The sequence below is a fragment of the Budorcas taxicolor genome, chromosome 18 (genome assembly GCF_023091745.1).
Source record: "Budorcas taxicolor isolate Tak-1 chromosome 18, Takin1.1, whole genome shotgun sequence".
NCBI classification, from domain to species: domain Eukaryota; kingdom Metazoa; phylum Chordata; class Mammalia; order Artiodactyla; family Bovidae; genus Budorcas; species Budorcas taxicolor.
Genome location: NC_068927.1, coordinates 61,374,696 through 61,395,633, shown reverse-complemented (window position 1 = coordinate 61,395,633; position 20,938 = coordinate 61,374,696). Strand labels below are relative to the sequence as shown.

General features: G+C 44.2%; 1 long non-coding RNA gene and 1 other non-coding gene across 2 annotated transcripts; one reads left to right on the top strand and one right to left on the bottom strand.

Annotated features, from left to right (window-relative positions):
• Positions 1-1,005: 1,005 nt before the first annotated feature.
• Positions 1,006-11,228, bottom strand: LOC128064133 (uncharacterized). Its single transcript, XR_008200918.1, has 3 exons — positions 11,187-11,228; positions 8,980-9,038; positions 1,006-1,186 (listed from the first exon to the last, which is right to left on the bottom strand). It is a non-coding gene; the product is annotated as an uncharacterized LOC128064133 (long non-coding RNA).
• A 1,794-nt stretch (positions 11,229-13,022) lies between these two features.
• Positions 13,023-13,129, top strand: LOC128064245 (U6 spliceosomal RNA). Its single transcript, XR_008200962.1, has one exon. It is a non-coding gene; the product is annotated as a U6 spliceosomal RNA (small nuclear RNA).
• Positions 13,130-20,938: the final 7,809 nt, after the last annotated feature.

The following is a 20,938-nucleotide window of genomic DNA, read 5'->3' as shown; positions in this document are numbered from 1 at the left end:
ACAGCCACACTGGGAAGAAGAGGAACACTATGAGCCCTAAAAAGAGGGGAACCAGGAAGGACTCAAAATAACCCATGAAGAAGGGCATTAATTTCTGCTGATGGCAACTGATACAGAGGCAATAAACCTGGGTAACATGAGAGAGACTGTTAGGAGGGGATGGGGAGACCTCTCTGAGCCTAGACTTGAAGGGTGACAAAGGGCCTGAGGCACAGTGACCTGAAGGTGAGAAAAGGAACTACAATGTCAGACAGAAATGGTTTGGGTATTTGGAAACAGAGAAAAGGTAAATGAGACCAGGACAGGCTGAACCACGAGCAAAGGGTCAACTCCCAGAATGAGGTTGGAGACACTGACAGGGCCCTGAGCTTGACAGACGGCTGTGGAGAAACAGTAAGGAGTCAAGCTTTTGACCCAAGAACAAATGAAAGCCAGTGGAGGTCTGAATGTCAGGACGTAAAAAAAAAAAATCTCCCTTCAGATTTAGCCTTATTCATAGAAGTCATCTAATTCTGAGCCTGTGATCCTGCCTCCATCCTACAGTTTTCCTTTTCGTTTTTCATTCAGGGAGGACTGGGATCTATTTAAAATTCTCATTACTACCAGAAACTCCCTCCCAACCAGAACTGCCACACACAGACACACAGCCAATTTGGCTAATCATTTCAGGGGTCAGCGTTGCTCATGCTCAGAGATTCCGGTCTAGCCTCTCATCTGCATGTTACAAGTGCGCTCCCTCAGGCCCGTTTATGGGGAGGTCTGAACTGAGTGAAGAGAACCGGGTATAACTGAATAATGAAATGGGAGGCTGAAGGGCAATTGGGCCAAGTTTGTCCTTAATGCCCATCCCATTTAAGATCAGGAACATCTGTCATGTATCTGAGCAAAAGAAACTTTTCTTTCAAGATTGGGTCAAACTGATACCAAGCAGGTAATTCTTTATTATACGACTGCAGTAAAATATTTTTAAAATACAGAACTGCAAATACATATCCACTGGTACAACAAACATTGTAAGGGGTCAGCTTGGGAATAGGATCTGAGCAATCTTTTTCATTATGAAGAGAGAGGCTCTGTTGGAAGGTTCCAGGTCAATCCAGCCCATCCTTCCTCATTTGCACAGAAAAGTCACAAAGGGACCTGAGGGAAACATCTTCATATCACCGCACAGCTCATGTTTTTTCCACTGATCATAGAAAATGGAGAAAACAGACCATTAGACTAACCAGTTAAACTAGGTGTTTTTTGTTTTTTTTTTTCATTTTTTGAAAGGAAAGAATGAAGCATTTTGTTGGTTTTATCATGTTAAATGTTCTTTTATTTTTCCATCTCTCAAAGAAATGCCTTTAATTTCACAAGATCTAATGTCATACCTCTATCATTCTCTGGTAAAGAGCTGAGACCAGAAATATCCATCTGTGTGTGCACACATAAACACATACACACAATTCATGTCTTTGGTAAAACCACAGTTGAAAATGTCTATTTTATTACACGATGTGGAGAGGGTAACAGGCAGGAAGACCAGGGGTCTAGAAATGGAGGAAATAGGCTGCAAGTGTCAGACATTTTTATCTCTTTTAAGCGGCAGGAGGAAACAAACTGGGTCTCCAAAGGGATGAAACAGGCTGCAAGTGTCAGACATTTTTCTCTCTCTTAAGCAGAAGGAGGAAACAAACTAGCGATATTTTTTTCCTTCCCTATAAAATCTAAAAGGAGGTTTCTCTTAAAATACTGTGTTGTTATAATGACATCTGGGGTCAGACTCTCAAGACAATCAGGACTGAAGGTGCCCGGGGGTCCCCACACAAGCTCCTGTCCTAATTACACCTGAGGAACCCCGGGTATTAATAACTGTGGGGGGCCAATCTGTCGATTTCCTTTTAGATACTGGGCAACTTCCTCTGTGCTTATTGAAGCCCGTGGCCCACATCCTTCCCAATCCGCTTCCATAATACGACTGTCTGGACGAGCCAAAGGGTATTATTTCAGTTATTCTTTAGGTTGTAACTGAGATTCTGGGCTATTTTCACACGAGTTTCTGATTGTGCCAGAGTCTACCTCACCCCTTTTGCGGAGGAATATACTGAACAAGGTCCATGCCTCTGTTTTCATAAATATGAAGCCCTCCCTTTCTCTCCCTTTAGTTGAACAAAATGTAATCCTAGAGTATGGGCTGATGGAAAATCTGTGGGTCGAGCACAAAATGCTATTCCTGTAGTTGTCAAGCTCAAAGACCCACTTATTTCCACATAAGAAGCACTATCCACTGAAACCTGAGGTTAAGGAAGGATTAAAACACATCATCGAAAATTTTAAGGAGCAGGGACTATTAGTTCCCTATAACAGTCCATGCAACTCTCCTATTTTGGGTATAAAGAAATCAAATGGGAAATGGAGACTAGTTCCAGATTTGCAAATAATAAATGAGGCTGTAGTTCCTTTACACCTCATGGTGCCTAATCCTTATACTCTATTGTCTGAAATTCCTGAACGAGCCAAATATTTCTCAGTAATTGATTTGAAAGATGCTTTCTATTCTGTACCTTTGGCAGAGGAAAGTCAATTCTATTTGCCTTTGAAGACCCTATGCAGCCAGCTTCTCAGTTAACCTGGACAGTTTTGCCCCAGGGATTTCGTGACAGTCCTCACTTATTTGGACAAAGTTTATCACAGGATCTACAGAACTTTAATAGCTCCGAAGCAGTCATGTTACCATATGTAGATGATATTTTGCTCTGTGCTGAGACAGAGGAAGCTTGTTCCGGAGCCTCAGATTTCTTAAACTTTCTGGCAGGCTGCAGTTATAAGGCATCAAGAGAAAAGGCTCAGCTTTGTCAACAATCTGTTAGCTATCTGGACCTAATCATATCAGAAGGGACCAGGGCCATAGGCCCTGAGAAAATTAAACCCATACTAAATCATCCCCTACCTATGACTTTAAGACAACTGAGACGATTTCTGGGAATCACAGACTACTGTCATATTTGGATTCTGGGTTATGGGGAACTTGCCCAGCCTTTATATAAACTTATAGCTGAAATTCAGCAGGCCCAAACAGACAAACTGCTTTGGTCTTCAGATACTCAGAAGGCTTTTAAGGTTCTTCAGACTGCCCTCCTGCAAGCTCCCGCTTTGAGCTTGCCCACAGGGTCAGGATTTAATTTGTTTGTCACTGAAAGAAAAGGTATGGCCTTGGGAATTTTGACACAAGCCTGAGGGCCTCACCAGCAACCTACTGCTTATCTAAGCAGAAAATCAGATGTAATTTCACATGGGTGGCCCCACTGCCTAAGAGTAATTGGGGCAGTGGCTTTATTAGCACCTGAAGCTTTAAAAATAATTAATCGACAAAATCTTACTGTCCTGACTTCTCATGATGTGAGTGGAATCTTAAATTCTAAGGTTAATATTTGGATGACAGACAGCAGGCTTCTTAAATAATAGTCACTGTTGTTAGAAGGACCAGTAACTAACCTTAACGTCTGTGGACATGTAAATGCTGACACTTTCCTTCCTGAGAAGGCAAATGAAACACCTGATCTAGATTGTTCCCAATTCCTAACTTAAACTATGCAGCTTGGGAGGATCTAATCAATACCCCATTAGACAATCCTGACATGGAAGTATTTACAGATGCCAGTTCTTTTGTTCGGGATGGAAAGCATAAAGCAGGTTATGCCATGGTGACTGCTGAACAGGTTTCAGAAACAAAATCTCTCCCCCAGGGAACCAGTGCTCAGTTAGCGGAGCTTGTGGCTCTGACCCGAGCTCTAGAGTTAAGCAATGGGGAGCGAGTAAATATCTACATGGATTCTAAGTATGCTTATTTGACTTTACATGCTCATGCTGCAATATGGAAAGAAAGACAGTTTAAAACAGCAACAGGAGAACGTATTAAGCATTTCAAAGAGATTGAGAGACTTTTAACTGCTAAGCTGCTGCTGCTGCTGCTGCTAAGTCGCTTCAGTTGTGTCTGACTCTGTGTGACCCCATAGATGGCAGCCCACCAGGCTCCACTGTCCCTGTCTTCTCCAGGCAAGAACACTGGAGTGGGTTGCCATTTCCTTCTCCAATGTATGAAAGTGAAGTCGCTCAGTCCTGTCCGAGTCTTAGAGACCCATGGACTGCAGCCTACCAGGCTCCTCTGATTTTCCAGGCAAGAGTACTGGAGTGGGGTGCCATTGCCTTCTCCATTTAACTGCTATATATTGTCCTAAAGAAGCAGCTGTTTTGCATTGCAAAGGGGACAGCAGGGATGGGAGTACAGCAGCTGAAGGTAATCAGCTGGCTGACTCTCAAGCCAGAAAAGCTGACACTTTATTAAACCCCTTCACTGTAGATGCCTTTGATCTGGACAGATCCTGTGTAACAGGAAAAACCACAATATACTGAGGAAGAATCAGAAAGATATGAGAAAAGACGAGCAAAGATTACAGATAAAGGATGGTTACAGTCTGAGGATGGACGATTAATAATTCCTGAAAGTGCTCAATGGAAAATTCTTAAGGGTTTACACCAGAGTTTTCATTTGGGTGCAGAGAGTATTTACCAGATGGCTTCTCGTTTGTAATGAAAATGTAAATGAAAACTTGTAATGTCAATGTAAAAATGTAATGAAAACTTTAAGAACATTATCAAAAGGTGTGAGGTTCGTCAGAAACATAACCCAAAGACTGAGAAGCTAGCAATATCTGGATTACAACAAAGTGGAAAGGATCTTGGAGAGGGCTGGGTAATCAATTTTACTCATATGCCAAAAGCTAACTGATATTCTTGCTTACAAGTTTGGCTAGATACTTTTACTGGATGGATTGAGGCTCTTCCCTGTCATATTAAGCAGGCTAAGGAGGTTATAAAGATTTTAATCCATGAAACTATCCCCAGGTTTGGGCTGCCACGGAGCCTTCAGAGTGACAATGGCTCCGCATTTAAAGCTGCTGTAACTGAGGGAGTATCTAAAGCTCTAGAAATAGAGTATCACTTACACTGTTCCTGGAGACCCCAATCCTCAGGAAAGGTTGAAAAATCTAATGACATTATCAAAAGACATCTGCGCAAATTAACTCAAGAGACCCAGGACAATTGGATTAAAGACCTACCCATAGCTTTAATGAGGGCTTGAACTGCCCCCAAAAGGAGGGACTGTCCCCCTTTGAATGTAGTTATGGAAGGCCTTTCTTATGCACAGACATCGTTATAGACACTGAAGCCTTGGAATTAACTAGTTATGTAACTCAGCTCTCAGCTTTTCAACAGGCAATAACAGAACTCTGGGAGACGACTCCTGACCCAGCCTCTGAGTCAAGCAAGCCTTTATGTGAGCCAGGAACCGAGGTCCTCATAAAAACATTGGGATCTGGGGGCCCCATCCCTCGAGCCCCTCTGGGAAGGCCCTTACCAGTTTATTCTTTCTTGTTCCACAGCTGTCAAAGTGCCAGGAATTGATTCGTGGGTACATCACACTTGAGTTAAGAGGTGGTAACCTGACCAGACCTAAGTGACTTCATTTTATGTCTTTACTTTCTATGCTCTGACTTTGTACTTTTCAGACGGGCTTGATAATCTATGTGAGCCTACTTCTGCTGACTCCAAAAATCCTGAGTGTGCCGTTTGATCCTCAAGACAATGCCTTCCTGTCCTGGGCTCACTCCTACGCTGCATTCCACAATTGGTCTAACTGCTGGATCTGCGGAGCGCTCCCCTCTTCATCATGAAAGGCTTTTGTGGTGGACATCTCCACTTCAAGAAAAAGACTTTCTCCAAGTCTCTGAATACCTTCGACAACAATCATATGGGATGCCTCTTCTTCATCTGATGACATCTACCAACCCTAAAATGGACTGATGCAACACTCTGTACTTTAACTATGGACATAAGGTGACTTTTAATTTTGATTATACATTGTCTCGGTTTAATGACTATTTCGCTACACATAAGGCAAATAGGCCTGGATCTAATGGTTTTTTACCTGACGTTTATCAAATATGGGATGAGGTTATATGGCTAACTCCTGAAAAAGGACGTCTAGTATCTACTGCCACTATATGCTGGGAACAAACAGAGCCATCCCCAAAAGTTAGCCAACAACTTCATTACAATGATTGGAAACAATAGGGATTTTTGCCTCAGGAAGTATGCAACGTAATCATTTCTATGTCTTCCAACCCCAATTCAAGTCCTCCCTTTGTCTGGCCAGGCACTAATTGGGACTGGATATCTCAGTCAGCTGCCTTGCTCCAAACGGGACCTACTGGATATGTGGCTCTTACCTATGGGCATGGCTTCCTCTTGGTTGGATAGGGAGATGCACCCTGCGTCTAGCCTTTACTCACAGCTTTATAATTTCAGAGCTTCCAGAAAAGCCTGCTAATTTACCCCACCTTAAAACTCAGTGGGCAAGGTCTGTATTTCACTGGTATCATTATTTGGCTGCAGTCTTTGTTCCCTCCTTTGGAACTACAGATGTTATGCTACGAGTGGATCTTTGACAAATTTTACTCAACAGGCGTTACAGGATTCTCAAAAAGCTATTTCCGCTCTTAATGCTGAACAAGCACAAATTAGAAAGGTGGTTTTACAAAATAGATTAGGTTTAGATATTCTGACAGCTGTGCAAGCAGGAACTTGTGCCATTATTCATACCCAATGCTGTACATATAAACTTGATATGAGCACTAATGTTATTCATTTGACTAAACACATGAACAAGATGATTGAGGCTATGGATATTCCTGAAGCCTCAATTGCCTCATTTTGGGAGATGGTAACTAGTGCCCCAAGGTGGAAAACTATCTTATTTACAGTATTCTGATTGTTTTGTTTTTGCCCTTTGCTCCCTGCATCTGTAACTGTGTAACTGGATTTGTTTCTAGTTGCATGAAAGCTTTTAAGTTACAAATGGCTGTGTTAGGGGAAGCACACTGATTGAAACCGCCTACCCTGGCCAGGCACCACAGTAACTATTTGCATGAGTTGTTTTATGACAGGAGAGCCTGATAAGGAATACAGAACTAATGAGCCACCTCCAACCTGAAGAGTTCGGGAAAGGTCGAAAGGAGACACGGAGTGTCTGTCCACTTCCCAGAATCCCTCTGGCTAGCATCCATCTTGGCTCAGCCATGCGTGCGCCACCAGGAAAGACTCCGAATTAGAACAATTGGCCAAACACCACCCTGAAACTAAACTCATCACCATAAAACCCGAGACTGCGACCCACACGGCTGAGCAGTTCTCCTGGGTTCCCTTACCCTACTGCTCTCCACCCAGGTGCCCTTTCTCAATAAAATCTCTTGCTTTGTCAGCACATGTGTCTCCTCAGACAATTCATTTCCAAGTGTTAGACAAGAGCTCAATTTCAGAGACTGGAAGGGGTCCCCCTTCCTGCAATAGTTGCTCAAACTCCTGCTACGGCTGCAGCTGCTTCCAACTACTATTTGGGGGCTCTGGATCAGACATCTTCGGTATGAGGGTTAGGAGAATATGTTGCCTCACCAATTTAAGGACAATGCCCCTTGTCAGCTAGGAAGTAGTTATGGAACAAGAACGATGCCCCTTTTTCCTAGGCAACATAATTCTTCTAAAAGAAAAGGGGGGACTGAGAGGGTAACAGGCAGGAAGGCCAGGGGTCTTCAAATGGAGGAAACAGGCTGTAAGTGTCAGACATTTTTATCTCTCTTAAGCGGCAGGAGCAAACAAACTAGTGATACTTTTTTCCTTCTCTATACAAATGTAAAAGGGGGTTTCTCTTAACATACTTGTTGCCATAATGACACCTGGTTTCACCTGAAGTTAACTATTCTCAAACCTTGAGGTAACCAATCCATTTTTCTTATGGAAATGTTTGTCTTAAGCTATGTGAATGGACTATACACTTACCCCAGACTCTGTCTTCAAGTTGGTTCCGCCTAATGGCTGAGAACCTACTTCACAAACCAGTAGGTTATACTCAGATACTGTTTCCCTAATCTATGTAAACAAAACTATTTGTATGGTAATCTGCCCTTCTACAAGATTCAAGTTAATCATTGTATGGCTTGGGATGAATCATCTGGTGCCAAGATTATCCCAAAATGCATTTTTTGGATGAGGGGCCTGGTGCCATTCTGAGTTTTAAAACCTTCCTTTTCTTCATTAACAGACTGCTAGTGACTATAATGGCACCCCACTCCAGTACTCTTGCATGGATGGTGGAGCCTGGTAGGCTGCAGTCCATGGGGTTGCTAAGAGTCTAAGACTCGGCCACGACTGAGCAACTTCACTTTCACTTCCATGTATTGGAGAAGGAAATGGCACCCCACTCCAGTACTCTTGCCTGGAAAATCCCATGGATGGTGGAGCCTGGTAGGCTGCAGTCCATGGGGTCACTAAGAGTCTAAGAGTCAGACATGACTGAGCAACTTCACTTTCACTTTTCATTTTCATGCATTGGAGAAGGAAATGGCAACCCATGCCAGTATTCTTGCCTGGAGAATCCCAGGGACAGAGGAGCCTGTTGGGTTGCCATCTATGGGGTCGCACAGAGTCGGACACGACTGACACGACTTAGCAGCAGAAGCAGCCCCTCCATTCTGAACCCTCTTCCACAGCCCTCCTCACCAGATCTCTCTGGGTTGTTGCAGAGCACTGGCTTTGGGTACCCTGCTTTGTGCACTGAACTTGCACTGATCATTCTATTTTACATATGGTAATTTACATGCTTCAGTGCTATTCTCTCAAATCATCCCACCTCATCTTCTCCCACTGAGTCCAAAAGTCTGTTCTTTACATCTGTGTCTCCCTTTGTTGCCCTGCATGTAGGATCACTGGTACCATTTTTCTAAATTCCATATACATGCATTAATATACAGTATTTGTCTTTCTGACTTATTTCATTCTGTATAATAGACTCTAGGTTCATCTACCTCATTAGAACTGATAAGCGAGGTGACATTTTTGCTAAGTATGGCACAAAATAATCTAAGATGATTTACTACTTACCAAAGAAAATTTCAAATGTATGAGATGAAGGGAAGAAAGCACTCAGGCAAGGAATGAATCTGAAAAAAATTTGAAGGAAAAAAAAAAAGAAATATTTCTAATCTAAAAATCTGGTGTCAAAGTTTAAAAAAATGTGGAGAATAATCATAGTTAGAAAAGGATGATAAGAGTAGAATACTGGAAACTAAAAAAGCTTATTTCTGAAGTTAAAAATGAGCACAGAAACTGAATGAATTAAGACCTATTCCAAGCTACAAAAAGCACCATACATAACGAAAACAGAAACTGTGAATCCGTTTTTAAAACAAAGTGTTTCTTTAAAAATGCTATCCAATAATGACACAGTGGATAAGAATCTGCCTGACAATGCAGGGGACATGGGTTCTATCCCTGGTTCAGGAAGATCCCACAAGTACAAGCAACTAAGCCTGTGCACAACTACTGAGCCTGTGCTTTAGAACCTGGGAGCCACAACTCTTGAGCCCATGGCACAATACAGCCCAAAAAAATTCATCAAAAAAACAAAAAAATGCGACCACAGAGTGACACTCTAGAGTCAGTCATTTCTTACCCCAGGTCTCTTCTTCCCTGACCTCTATCTTATGATAGGACAAGGGAAGGGGGTCACTCACAACTCAGTGAATCAAGCCACTGCCCCAGGCTCAACAGGGTTTGCAAATGAAAGTCATCTTCTGCCACAACTAATAAAAAAAGACACAAGCATTATAGACAGGAGTTTTGAAATTCTCATCCTCCTCTGTATAACTAAAAAAATCATCTGTAACCAAATAACTGGCCACAACTGGATGGAGCTTACCCCTCTGTTCACCTAGCTCCCTATTTTATCTGGGTCTGGTATGTCTTTTTCTCCCCCTCTGCTCTCCTGCTGCTCCTGTCCTATTTCCTCCCTCACACGTGTCCTGTCCCAGGCTGCTGCAATTCGTTCCCCCTCGAAATGCTCTCTCTCCAACCTTCCTGAGTCTTTCAAAAATCGATACCTATGTCTGCCTCTTTCTTCCCCCATTTCGGCTCCCTCTCTGCGCTCCAGATTACTCCCCTCCTCTCGCTGTGACTCTCCCTTCCTCCCCACTCTCTGGCAGGCCATGTGGCTATGCTTTCTTCCAGCCCTTTCTTCCTCTTCTCCTTACCTTTCTCTGCCAACACCATAAAACCGGCCACCTCAGATTGAGAGTTGAACCCTTGTGGCGGGACTCCAACCACGTGAAAACACAACTCGGGACTCTAACCAAGAGGCCTGGACTCAAACCCGGCTGAAACCCAGTTAGGGACTCTCCACCTCTGACGTCCCTCATCGCCCTTTGCCTCCCCGCTCCCATTACTGATACAGGGCAGTGCTCCCTATGCTGTTTCCCAGTCCCTGGAGATCTGGCTTTCTAATTTATTAATACTTCTCTATTTTACTCACTTGGCTATTTTCAAGGCTTAACCTCTTTGACTTGACTATCCCTTTGCAAATCCCTCAGCCAGTCTCAGTTTTCCCATTGGTTCTCCCTGATGCTTTTCTCCTCAGCTTCAGTTATTTCTCTCAGTCCTTCTGACTCTGCTTCTCCTGATCCTCCTGCCTCCTGAATTTACTGAGTGGCCGACAGAACGAGACGCCCCCGGACCGGAAGAGCACCTTTTCCGACCGAGTTGAACTGCGCATGCAACAGCACTGGCTGTCACATGGCTGGCCCAGGTCACCTGCCCTATGAGGGGTGAGGGGACGGGCTGACAGGAAAGGGGGCTGCTGCGGGGCAAAAAGACCGGCCTCAGGAGACGCGAGGACAGAGGGCTGGGAGGGAGGGGGCTCAGGAGCGGGGCGGCCTCTCCGGAATCCCGGGACCAGGGAGAGGGCGCGCGGCCTGTCTGGGCTCTGCCTCCAGCGGTCGAGAAGGTGACGCGGCGGGCGCGACTCCAACTCGAGAGAGAGGGCTTTACTTGGCGAGGCCAGAGGTAAACAAGGGTTTTAAGCAGGAAAATGTCGCCAGAGGCGGTGTCTACGCGCACCGAGGGCCGAAACCGCCTCAGCAACACTTAAAACCCAAACGAAAAGATAACTGGGCCGCAACGGCAGCGGCAGCGTTTACTCGGGGCCGAGCACCAGGAGCCAGGGTTTTCAGGTCGCTGGCAATTCCCACACCATGAGGACGAGTGAGCGGGGGCGGAGGTGGGGACTGGAGGGGTGGCGAGCTCTGCAAACTTACTCTAGAAGGAAGCTTAGGCGCCTTTCGGGGACCTCGGCTGCTCGCTCTCCGACTTCCGGCTCCGTGGGAAAGGGCTTTTATTTTAGAGCCGCGGCTTCCGACCAGGGGCGGGGCGAGCACCCGCTGCGCGCACTGTTCGTGGGAGGGGCGGGGCGCGGAGGGGGCGGGGCCTGTTACCTTGACAGCATTAAGTTACCCTCTGCAACACTGCTCAGGTAAAAGCTTCAAGTTATGTTGGAAGCCAAGATACTTCCTCTTAAAAGGGTTTATTCTCAATAAAAAGCTGTTTTTCACAGCATGTTATGCTCAGATCCGGCTAGTGAGGCTGAAGCAATTCAGGGATCGGGGAACTTGGGCAGTTTTAAGAAACAAGAATGGGACTAGTCTCTATATTACAAATACAAACCTCTGCCTTGGTAGAAATGGGCCATTCCCTACTCACACGCTACAAAACAGCAAACTTAGAATACGGCTGAGTTCAACAAATTCAGGGTCAGTACCTGGGTGTCTGAGATGGAGGACTTAAGGGATGTGATCATTTGGGTAACTAACCACAGAATTTTAAGCGCAAGACACTTTAAATGAGTATAAACTGCGTTATTGTTTTTTACCCAACGTGTTTTAATTATTTCCCCTTTCTAAACCCAACTCTTTAAACAGTGACATAAAGGGGGGTTGTATAAGCAACTCTTACAATGACAAATATCATTGTGTAAGTTCAAGCTACAGACAAAAAATTAAGTGATACGTATACTGTCAGACGATTATCACAATAAGTTTGCCTAGCATCCATAATTTCGTATAGATAACCTAAAAATGATTCTCGACAGTGGATTCACCAATGATTTATCAGATACAACGCCAAAACCTCACGCCAACAAAATAAAAAGAGGTAAATTGCACACATCCTAATTATCAAATGTTGTGCACTAAACCATTCTCAGCAGTGAAAAAACAATGTACACTATAATACAAAAAAATTGCCAAGCACATATTCAATAATAGTTTAACGTCAAGAATACATAAAGAACTCTAAAAAGTACTGATCACCAATTCCACCAGAGGGATGGGGTAGCTTTCTTAACCAACCATCCCACATATTGCAAATAAAATACAAAGAGTAACATAAAATAGAACCTTAATGACAAAAATAAAAGACAATCATTTATAATGCATACAAATATAAAAAAAGGAAAGTAGCTATGCCTTGAAAAAAAACAAACGATGGTTCATCACTGAAGTTATCACTCCACTACATAAGCTCTGTCATTAAGTTGCTACAAAATTAAGTGTGGAGGCAGAATGATCAAGAGCACCCAGGTGACAAGCATGCAGCATCAGCAACAGTTTAGTCAACAGCCTCACAAGTATGAGGGTGTGAACCTGGACAGTACGCTTGTCAGGAGAAGTTCCTACACCTCTTGGTGAGGCTCAAAGGGCATGGTGATACTACACGTGAACACTATCACAGTGCCCTTCACGCAGGCTTCTCTGACATCATTCAAAGCCAGAAAAAGATGTATAGGTCAAGGTCTTCAGATACTTTCTCATATCACAGAACACGCTGACCTCTATACTAAGTAGCTTCAAGTGGTAATTCTATATGCAGCAGGAAAATATTACAACCAATAAGGGAAAGTATTCTCCCTTAAAACTTTTCTCTTACCCAGTAAACCCACACCACAGAGAGTCCATGAGGAGCTGCCCTGTAAACACAGGCGGATTACCACAGCAAAGAAACTGGACATGACTTCAGACCCTAGAGCCACATACTTCAAAATCAAATTTAAAAGGAAAAATTATACAAATTATACACTCCCAGACTAGACCAGTACAGTGCTCACTTCAGCAGCACATATACTAAAATTGGAACGATACAGAGAAGATTAGCACGGTCCCTGCGCAAGGATGACACACAAATTCGTGAAGCATTCCATATTTTTGAAACAATGCTCAACATCACTCATTATCAGAGAAATGCAAATCAAGACCACTATGACGTACCATTTCACACCAGTCAGAATGGCTATCATCCAAAAGTCTACAAGCAATAAATGCTGGAGAGGGTATGGAGAAAAGGGAACCCTCTAACACTGTTGGTGGGAATGGAAACCAGTACAGCCACTATGGAGAACAGTGCGGAGATTCCTTTAAAAACTGGAAGTTGAACTGCCTTATGACCCAGCAATCCCACTGCTGGGCATACACACAGAGGAAACCAGAATTGAAAGAGACACGTGTACCCCAATGTTCATCGCAGCACTGTTTATAATAGCCAGGATATGGAAGCAACCTAGATGTCCATCAGCAGATGAACAGATAAGAAGGCTGTGGTACATATACACAATGGAGTATTACTCAGCCATTAAAAAGAATTCATTTGAATCAGTTCTAATGAGGTGGATGAACCTGGAGCCGATTATACAGAGTGAAGTAAGCCAGAAAGAAAAACACCAATACAGTATACTAACACATATATATGTAATTTAGAATGATGATAGTGATAACCCTGTATGCGAGACAGCAAAAGAGACACAGACGTATAGAACAGACTTTTGGACTCTGCGGGAGAGGGAGAGGGTGGGATGATCTGGGAGAATGGCACTGAAACATGTATACTATCATGTCAGAAACGAATCACCAGTCTAGGTTTGATACAGGATACAGGATGCTTGGGGCTGGTGCACTGGGATGACCCAGAGAGGTGATATGGGGAGGGAGGTGGGAGGGGGATCCAGGATGGAGAACTCATGTACACCCATGGCGGATTCATGTCAATGTATGGCAAAACCAACACAGTATTGTAAAGTAAAATAAAAAAATAATTAATTTTTTTTAAAAAAAGACCAGTACAAGGGTGGAAAACTATGAGATACGGGGGTCTTATCTCCTAAGACCTTGAGACGGGACTATTTGGTCCACCCAGAGATGCCAAGCTAAGAGCCTGAAAGATTCACATGTATTCCCTTTGTTGGACTGCTGTCCTTACAGTTTTCCCAAGTAACAGGCACAGAAGATCCATCCACCAGCTTATTCCACACACTCTGACATGTATGGCAGCAAAAGGAGAACAGCAGAAACGGCTGAGCGATCTCAAGAGGCAGACAGGGACTGAGACAGTTCATTACAGGTTCTGAGGTGCCAGATAAAATTAAACAGCAGCCAGTACTTTCCCATTTTCCGATTCTATCTCCCAAATATGACAACTGTGATGAAAGCAGCACCGGATCAGCGGTTAGACGCTTGGGGCATCAGCTCTGATCTATATGGACTAAGAATTGAGTAGCCAATAGATCCAAGCCCACAAAGAGAGAAGTGGGGGAAAGGCAGCCCACTTCATGCTCCTCACACTCAAGAACAACCAGCTCACAGCAGGGAGATGACGAGTGTTGTGGATACAAACCTTGCCTTTGTGTCCGATGGAGCTGCAGCACCACTGGCGGGTGAAAGAACACGATACATGTTGAAGGACAGGCTGAGGACTCGGGGAAAGGTTAAGCTTCCTCTGGGACTTTAATAAACAAACTTCTCTTTGGCCAAAGAGCTGAGAGAGTCAATTCTGAGGTAGGTTGAGAAGTCCGGGGTACCCGAGCAGGAGAAAGGGGTCTGGGGCTCTCAAGGAGGATAGAAAGTGGTCTGGAATTATCAAGGAGGAGAAAAGGACAAACTTTTTTCTTTAAGCCCAGAGCTGATGATTACACACCAAAATAACTCTGCTTAAACTCTGTACTAAGTGGAGACATTACTTTGCCAACAAAGGTCTGTCTAGTCAAGGCTGTGGTTTTTCCAGTGGTCCATATGGATGTGAGAGTTGGACTGTGAAGAAAGCTGAGCACCAAAGAATTGATGCGTTTGAACTGTGGTGTTGGAGAAGACTCTTGAGAGTCCCTTGGACTGCAAGGAGATCCAACCAGTCCATTCTAGAGGAGATCAGTCCTGGGTGTTCTTTGGAATAGAATCTATGTCAGATTTTAAAGCTGAAACTCCAATACTTTGGCCACCTCATGTGAAGAGTTGACTCATTGGAAAACACTCTGATGCTGGGAGGGATTGGGGGCAGGAGGAGAAGGGGACAACAGAGGATGAGATGGCTGGATGGCATCACCGACTCGATGGACATGAGTTTGAGTGAATTCCGGGAGTTGGTGATGGACAGTAAGGCCTGGCATGCTGCACTTCATGGGTCACAAAGAGTCAGACACGACTGAGCGACTGCACTGAACTGAAGATAATATAACAACGTTTCCTGCTTGAGGACAGGTTTCTCCTTCTTGAGAACCTTCTGACTAATCCTGTCATCTTGAAATGTAAATTCTGGGCGTGGGTCTGGTAAGAGCTTTACAACCTTGAGACACTCATTTGACTTACTGTAATAAGCAGTTGAGAAACTATATAGCTCCCTTGCTAAGAACAGCGAGGGGGGGCATTCTCCATCCCCCTTCCGATGTGTATGTCAGAAGCTTTCTCTGTCCCATTTCATATTTTAATAAAACTCCGCTACAAAAAAGCTCTTGAGTGATCAAGCCTGGTCCCTGGTTCCAAAGCTATATCTTCTTCTTCGGAGATCATGAATCTGATGTTGTTCACCGTAAGCTATCATTTCTATGTACCATTACAAGACATTTCCAACCACTATTAAAGCTGTGCTTTCCTCCCTGCCCTGAGATCTCATGTCTGTTCACACTTTTGATACATTCCCGTCCATTTGGGGTCTTGTTTTGTTTTCAAAACAAGTATCTCAAACTAAAATATATGATGTACGAAAAGAACACACCTAACATTGTTCTCAATGGTGAAAGACTGAAAACTTTGCCTCTGAGATCAGGAAGAAGGCAAGGACGCACACTCTGCAACACTGTTCGACAAAGGACTGAAACCCCTAACCAGAGCAATTAGACAAGAGAAAGAAATCAAAGCTTCCCAAAGTGAAAAATTAGAAAGTTACCTTCTTTCCTAGAGGACAAGGTCTTTTATGTATAAACTGTAGATTCCACACAGACACAAAAAACCCCCTGCCACATCAAATAGCAACTTTAGCAAACTTGCAGGATACAAAAGTCAACGTGCAAATCAGCTGCATTTCTATACACAATGAACAATGTGAAAAGAAAATCAAATAACAATTTTATTTACTATTATATTAAAAATGGATGAAATATTTAGGAATAATTCACCAAGGAGGTGAAACATATACACTGAAAATTACTTAACCATTTCTAAAAGAAATCCAAAATAAATAAATCTAGTAGTCATGGACTGGAAATCTCAGTACTCTATATTTCCAAGTTACTCAAAGTGTTCCACAGATTTAATGAATTCATTATGAAGTGTACAATAGAAATGCTGGCAGAAATATAAAAAACTTGCCAGAAATCATAAAGAACCTCAAGGCGATGACAAACTGCAAAAATAATCTTCAATAAGTACAAAGATGAAAGATGAAGGCCACCCTTTTTAAAATTTCAAGCCATATCACAATATCATCCAGATGGTGTAGTACTGGCATAAACATGGATTTATACACCAAGGGAACAGAAGAGAATGTTCAGAAATAACCAATTGCATATATTTGCCTATATTTAAAATATAACCATATGCATATAAATATTTGCATATATTTAAAATCTAATGACAAGGATGCTAAGAAAACCCAGTGGAAAACAGACAGCTGCCATAACAAATGGTGAATCTATGGGTTAAACAATGAAGAGGAAACCTCACCTGCATCAAAAGTAAAAACATCTCTGCCAAACCACAAAATGAACACAGTGAAAAGACAAAATCTGAACAATGAAGGCAATGAAAGTGAATTTCCAGCTCTCAGAGATTTAGATTCATGTCACAGTTTCACACAGATGATGGAATAGCACACCCTTTATCACTGATACCTGATTCTGAACTTTCCATCCCATTTCCAATCAGGATTTTGAAATCAGTGACTCACTCACTTCGCTTCAATTACCTTAGAACAAATTTCCCTTTTTAGCTCTACTTCCAGATTTTACCAGGTACTGTGCATGTTAATACCTGACTTCCACCCACAGCTTCTTAATCCTGATTGACAGAGAGCAGACTGCACAGCCAGAAGGACCCGAGGCAATCCCTCCTGCCCAACAGCACTGAGAGCCCTTCTCAAACCTGTGGGTGTGAAGCCCTGCCCAGGATGGTGCCCTCCACACAAGGTCCAGGCCACTGGGTCATGCGGAGTTGGGATCTAAGTGGAGACGACAGGCCCTGAGGGAGGTTCCCTGGTGAGTGTGCATGTACAAGCATGAGGAAGGATACTTCAGAGTCAGAGATGATTAGTAAGTCCAAAGAAGGGATTTCAGGAAGGACAGACTGAGAATCAACTGAGAATATGATTTTACCTGGGAAAGAGCCATTCCTCTTTTCTTTCTTTTTTTCCTCCTCTTAGCAGCTTCTTCCTCAGACAATGTAAGTTTTTAGAAGTTGATCTGGCAAGTGGAAAACAGGCTGCTTCAGGCTTAGAATCAACATCCCCCCTTCCTTCGCCACAACCACAACAGGAAGATCTCACTATGTGGAACAGTCCTTTGGTGTCCACTGCCTCAGGTGGGATGCTGTTTCTGCCCTCCTATTTCTTCCCTCACACCTGTCCTGCCCTCCTCGGCAACTTGTTTCTCCTCTTGCTGCTCTTCTCCCCACCCCAACCCTTCTAATTCTCCTAAACATCTATACATCTGTCTCTTTCTTTCTCCAACTCTGCTCCCTCTCTGCCTTCTAGTCACACCCCTTCTCTCCCTGTTACACGCCCACTCTGGGGCACTCCAGGTGTCTAGGCTTACTTCCTTCTCTTCTAGTCAACACCTATCCCTGTTTCTCTCCTAGGATCATTCCTGTCAGCTCTCCTACCGCAGACGCGCGGCCCCTGACTCCTTGTCTCCAACTCCTGGAGATCCCACGCCTTTGTCCATTATTCTTTCACCCACCCGCTGCTTTAAGGGCTCAGTCTATTTCATTTTACCACCCCTTTACAACCGCCTCAGCCATCCTGGGCGACCCCGTCGGTTCTCTCATTGTTTTCCACTTCTGAGTTTGCCTTTCACTCTCAGTCACTGCTTCTTCTGATCCCCCTCGCCCACGTATCTACAGAAACGATGAGTAAATGAAACGCCCGCCTATCAAAAGAGCACCTCTTCCAACGGACTCGGGACGGAAAAACACTGGGTGCCACACGTCCAGCCCAGGGGTGAGGAAAAGGGACTATCCAGGAAGGGAGGCGGGCGGGTCAGAACGATCGGCCTGAGAAGACCCGGGGGCAGAGAGGGTGGGAGCCAGGGGCGTCTCCGGCCCGGCGGGTTCTCCGGAATCCCAGGACCGGGGAGAGGACGCGGCTTCTCCGGGAGCGGGGCTGTCCACGCGACCTCCAGGGGCCGACAGGGTGAGGCGGTGGAGGTGGGCGTGCCCGAATGCCCCTCGCGCCCGGGGACCTTACAGGGCACAGGCGTAGGTACTAACGGTTAAGTTTTAAGCAGGAAAATATCTCGAAAAGCGGTGTCTCAGGGGCCGAAGGCCGAAAAGCCAACAGCAAGGACAAGCCTTAGAGCGATTTCGAACACTCGACGTGCAACCGCGGCCCCTGGGTTTATTTGCTGTGGACGGCGCGGTAGTGGGATGTTACCGCTACAGAACCAGCGAGACCCTGAAGATGGGCTGGCGAGGGCGGCTTGGACGGCTAAGCGCACAGCACACCTTTACACTAGGAGAAAAAAACCTCAAGGGGCCCCCCAGCTACCTCCTCTCGCGGCCTTCCGCTTCCGCAGGAAACTGCGCACGCGCGGATTCCGAGGCGGAGCTTCCGGGTCGGGGGCTGGGCGGATCGCTGCAGGCGAGGGGCGGGGCGAGGAACGTCCAGGTCTGCAGAGCGAGAGCAAGGCGGGCAAGGGGCCGGGAGGTGTTTAACAGTCCTGTGATGCCCCATAAATTACAGCCTGTTTTTTAAAATTTGTTGCCTTTAACATCTAAATAGATAGCATATTCTCCTATAATTACAATATGGAAATGTCGATGAACAAAATAAACTTTTTGTCATATGTTGAGGAAAGAACGGTGGTAGTAGTGAAAGTCGCTCAGTCGTGTCCGACTCTGCGACCCCATGGTTTACACAGTCCATGGAATTCTCCAGGCCAGAGCACTGGAGTGGGTAGTCTTTCCCTTCTGCGTGGGATCTTCCCAAGCCAGGGATTTAACCCAGTTCTCCCGCGTTGCAAGCCGATTCTTTACCAGCTGAGCCACAAGGGAAGCCCCTGTTAGTAAGACTCATCCAGTGTTTTAGCAACAACATCTAAGCAGCCAGGGTGTGGGGATAGACTTTAAAATATGCAATCCGTGCCCACCTTTGAGTTCTTCTTTTCGTGCCTATTGGCTGCTAGACAGTTCTCTTCTCCTTAAATTCTTCCGATTTAATTTGAATTTTATACATTCCGCACAGCCTCCTGGAAATTTTGAGGACTTGGGTCACTTTGCACTCCCCCTCGGGATGCGAGGAAAACATGCACTGGGCACAGTGGAGAGGAGGAAGCTGTTGGGTTCCGCGGACCAGTGGCACCGCTGTGGTGGGGCTCCACGTGGCCATGCAAGCAGAGGCGGCCTGCCTTCCCAGGTCGCTGTGTCACCCCGTTACACTTTTAAGGCAAAAGCCTATAACTTTGTAGACCGGTATGCTGGAAACTAGGATATGTCCTCCTAACAAGTAGAAAAGTTTCAATAAAGATTTTATTTTTTTTTTAATTTTTTGAAATGACAAAAGTATGACAACACATTTACATGAGGCTTTCAAAATAGTTACAAACAGTTCCACTATAAATTACAATTTTTTCAGGTGACAAATTAAGAGTTTTCGTTCAAATTTCAATATTAAACTCTCAAAAATTAATAGAATGGACAGGAAACTGTCCAGGGCATACTAGACCTGAAAAGAATTGTGAACCAATTCAACATAATTAAGACTTATACAATTTTCACACAAGAGCAGGATACAAATTTTATTCAAGTTCCCATAGACTATTAACCAGGAGACACTGGAACATGATGTAAAACAAGGTGCAAAAGTTTCATGGCCTACATAAAGAGTACTGAAATCATACAGGGCCTGCTCTCTTATTACTGTGAAACTATGTGAGAAATCAATACCAAAAGGTATTTGAAAATAACCCACATATTTTCAAGTGCAATAAATAAATAAAGAAATGGTTTTGTCAGCAGGTTCTTGCCTGTCCTGCTCTTGGCAATTCAGGGGTTGGGAACCTGGGTCTCCAAAGAGTTCCTATAGGGTGGTAATTGGATGCAGATCATTTCCTGCCATTAGAATAATTTAACCATCTTAAGAAAACAAGAAAATTTTCTGGATTTGTCTCTGTACTGCAAACTAAAATAAGAAATACAAAACTATCCCTGGGGAAAACGTGCCATTTTACAGTGACATCCTGTATAACAACTTTTCCTCTTTCCACATGGCTCAGTTCCAGAGACACAAGGTCAAAACCTACTGTCTGAGACTGCAGGACTAAGGTATGGGATGGGAACTTCTGGTGGTACCTTGTTTTTTTTTAAATTTTGACATTGACAAAGTTTACTAACCATTGCTTTAAAAAGAGCAATTTTCGTTGATCAGTTGCTAAGTCGAATCTGACTCTTTCCAACTCCATGAACTGCAGCACACCAGGCTTCCCTGTCCTTCACTATCTCCCAGGGTTTTCTCAAACTTGTGTTCATTGAGTGGGTAATGCCAT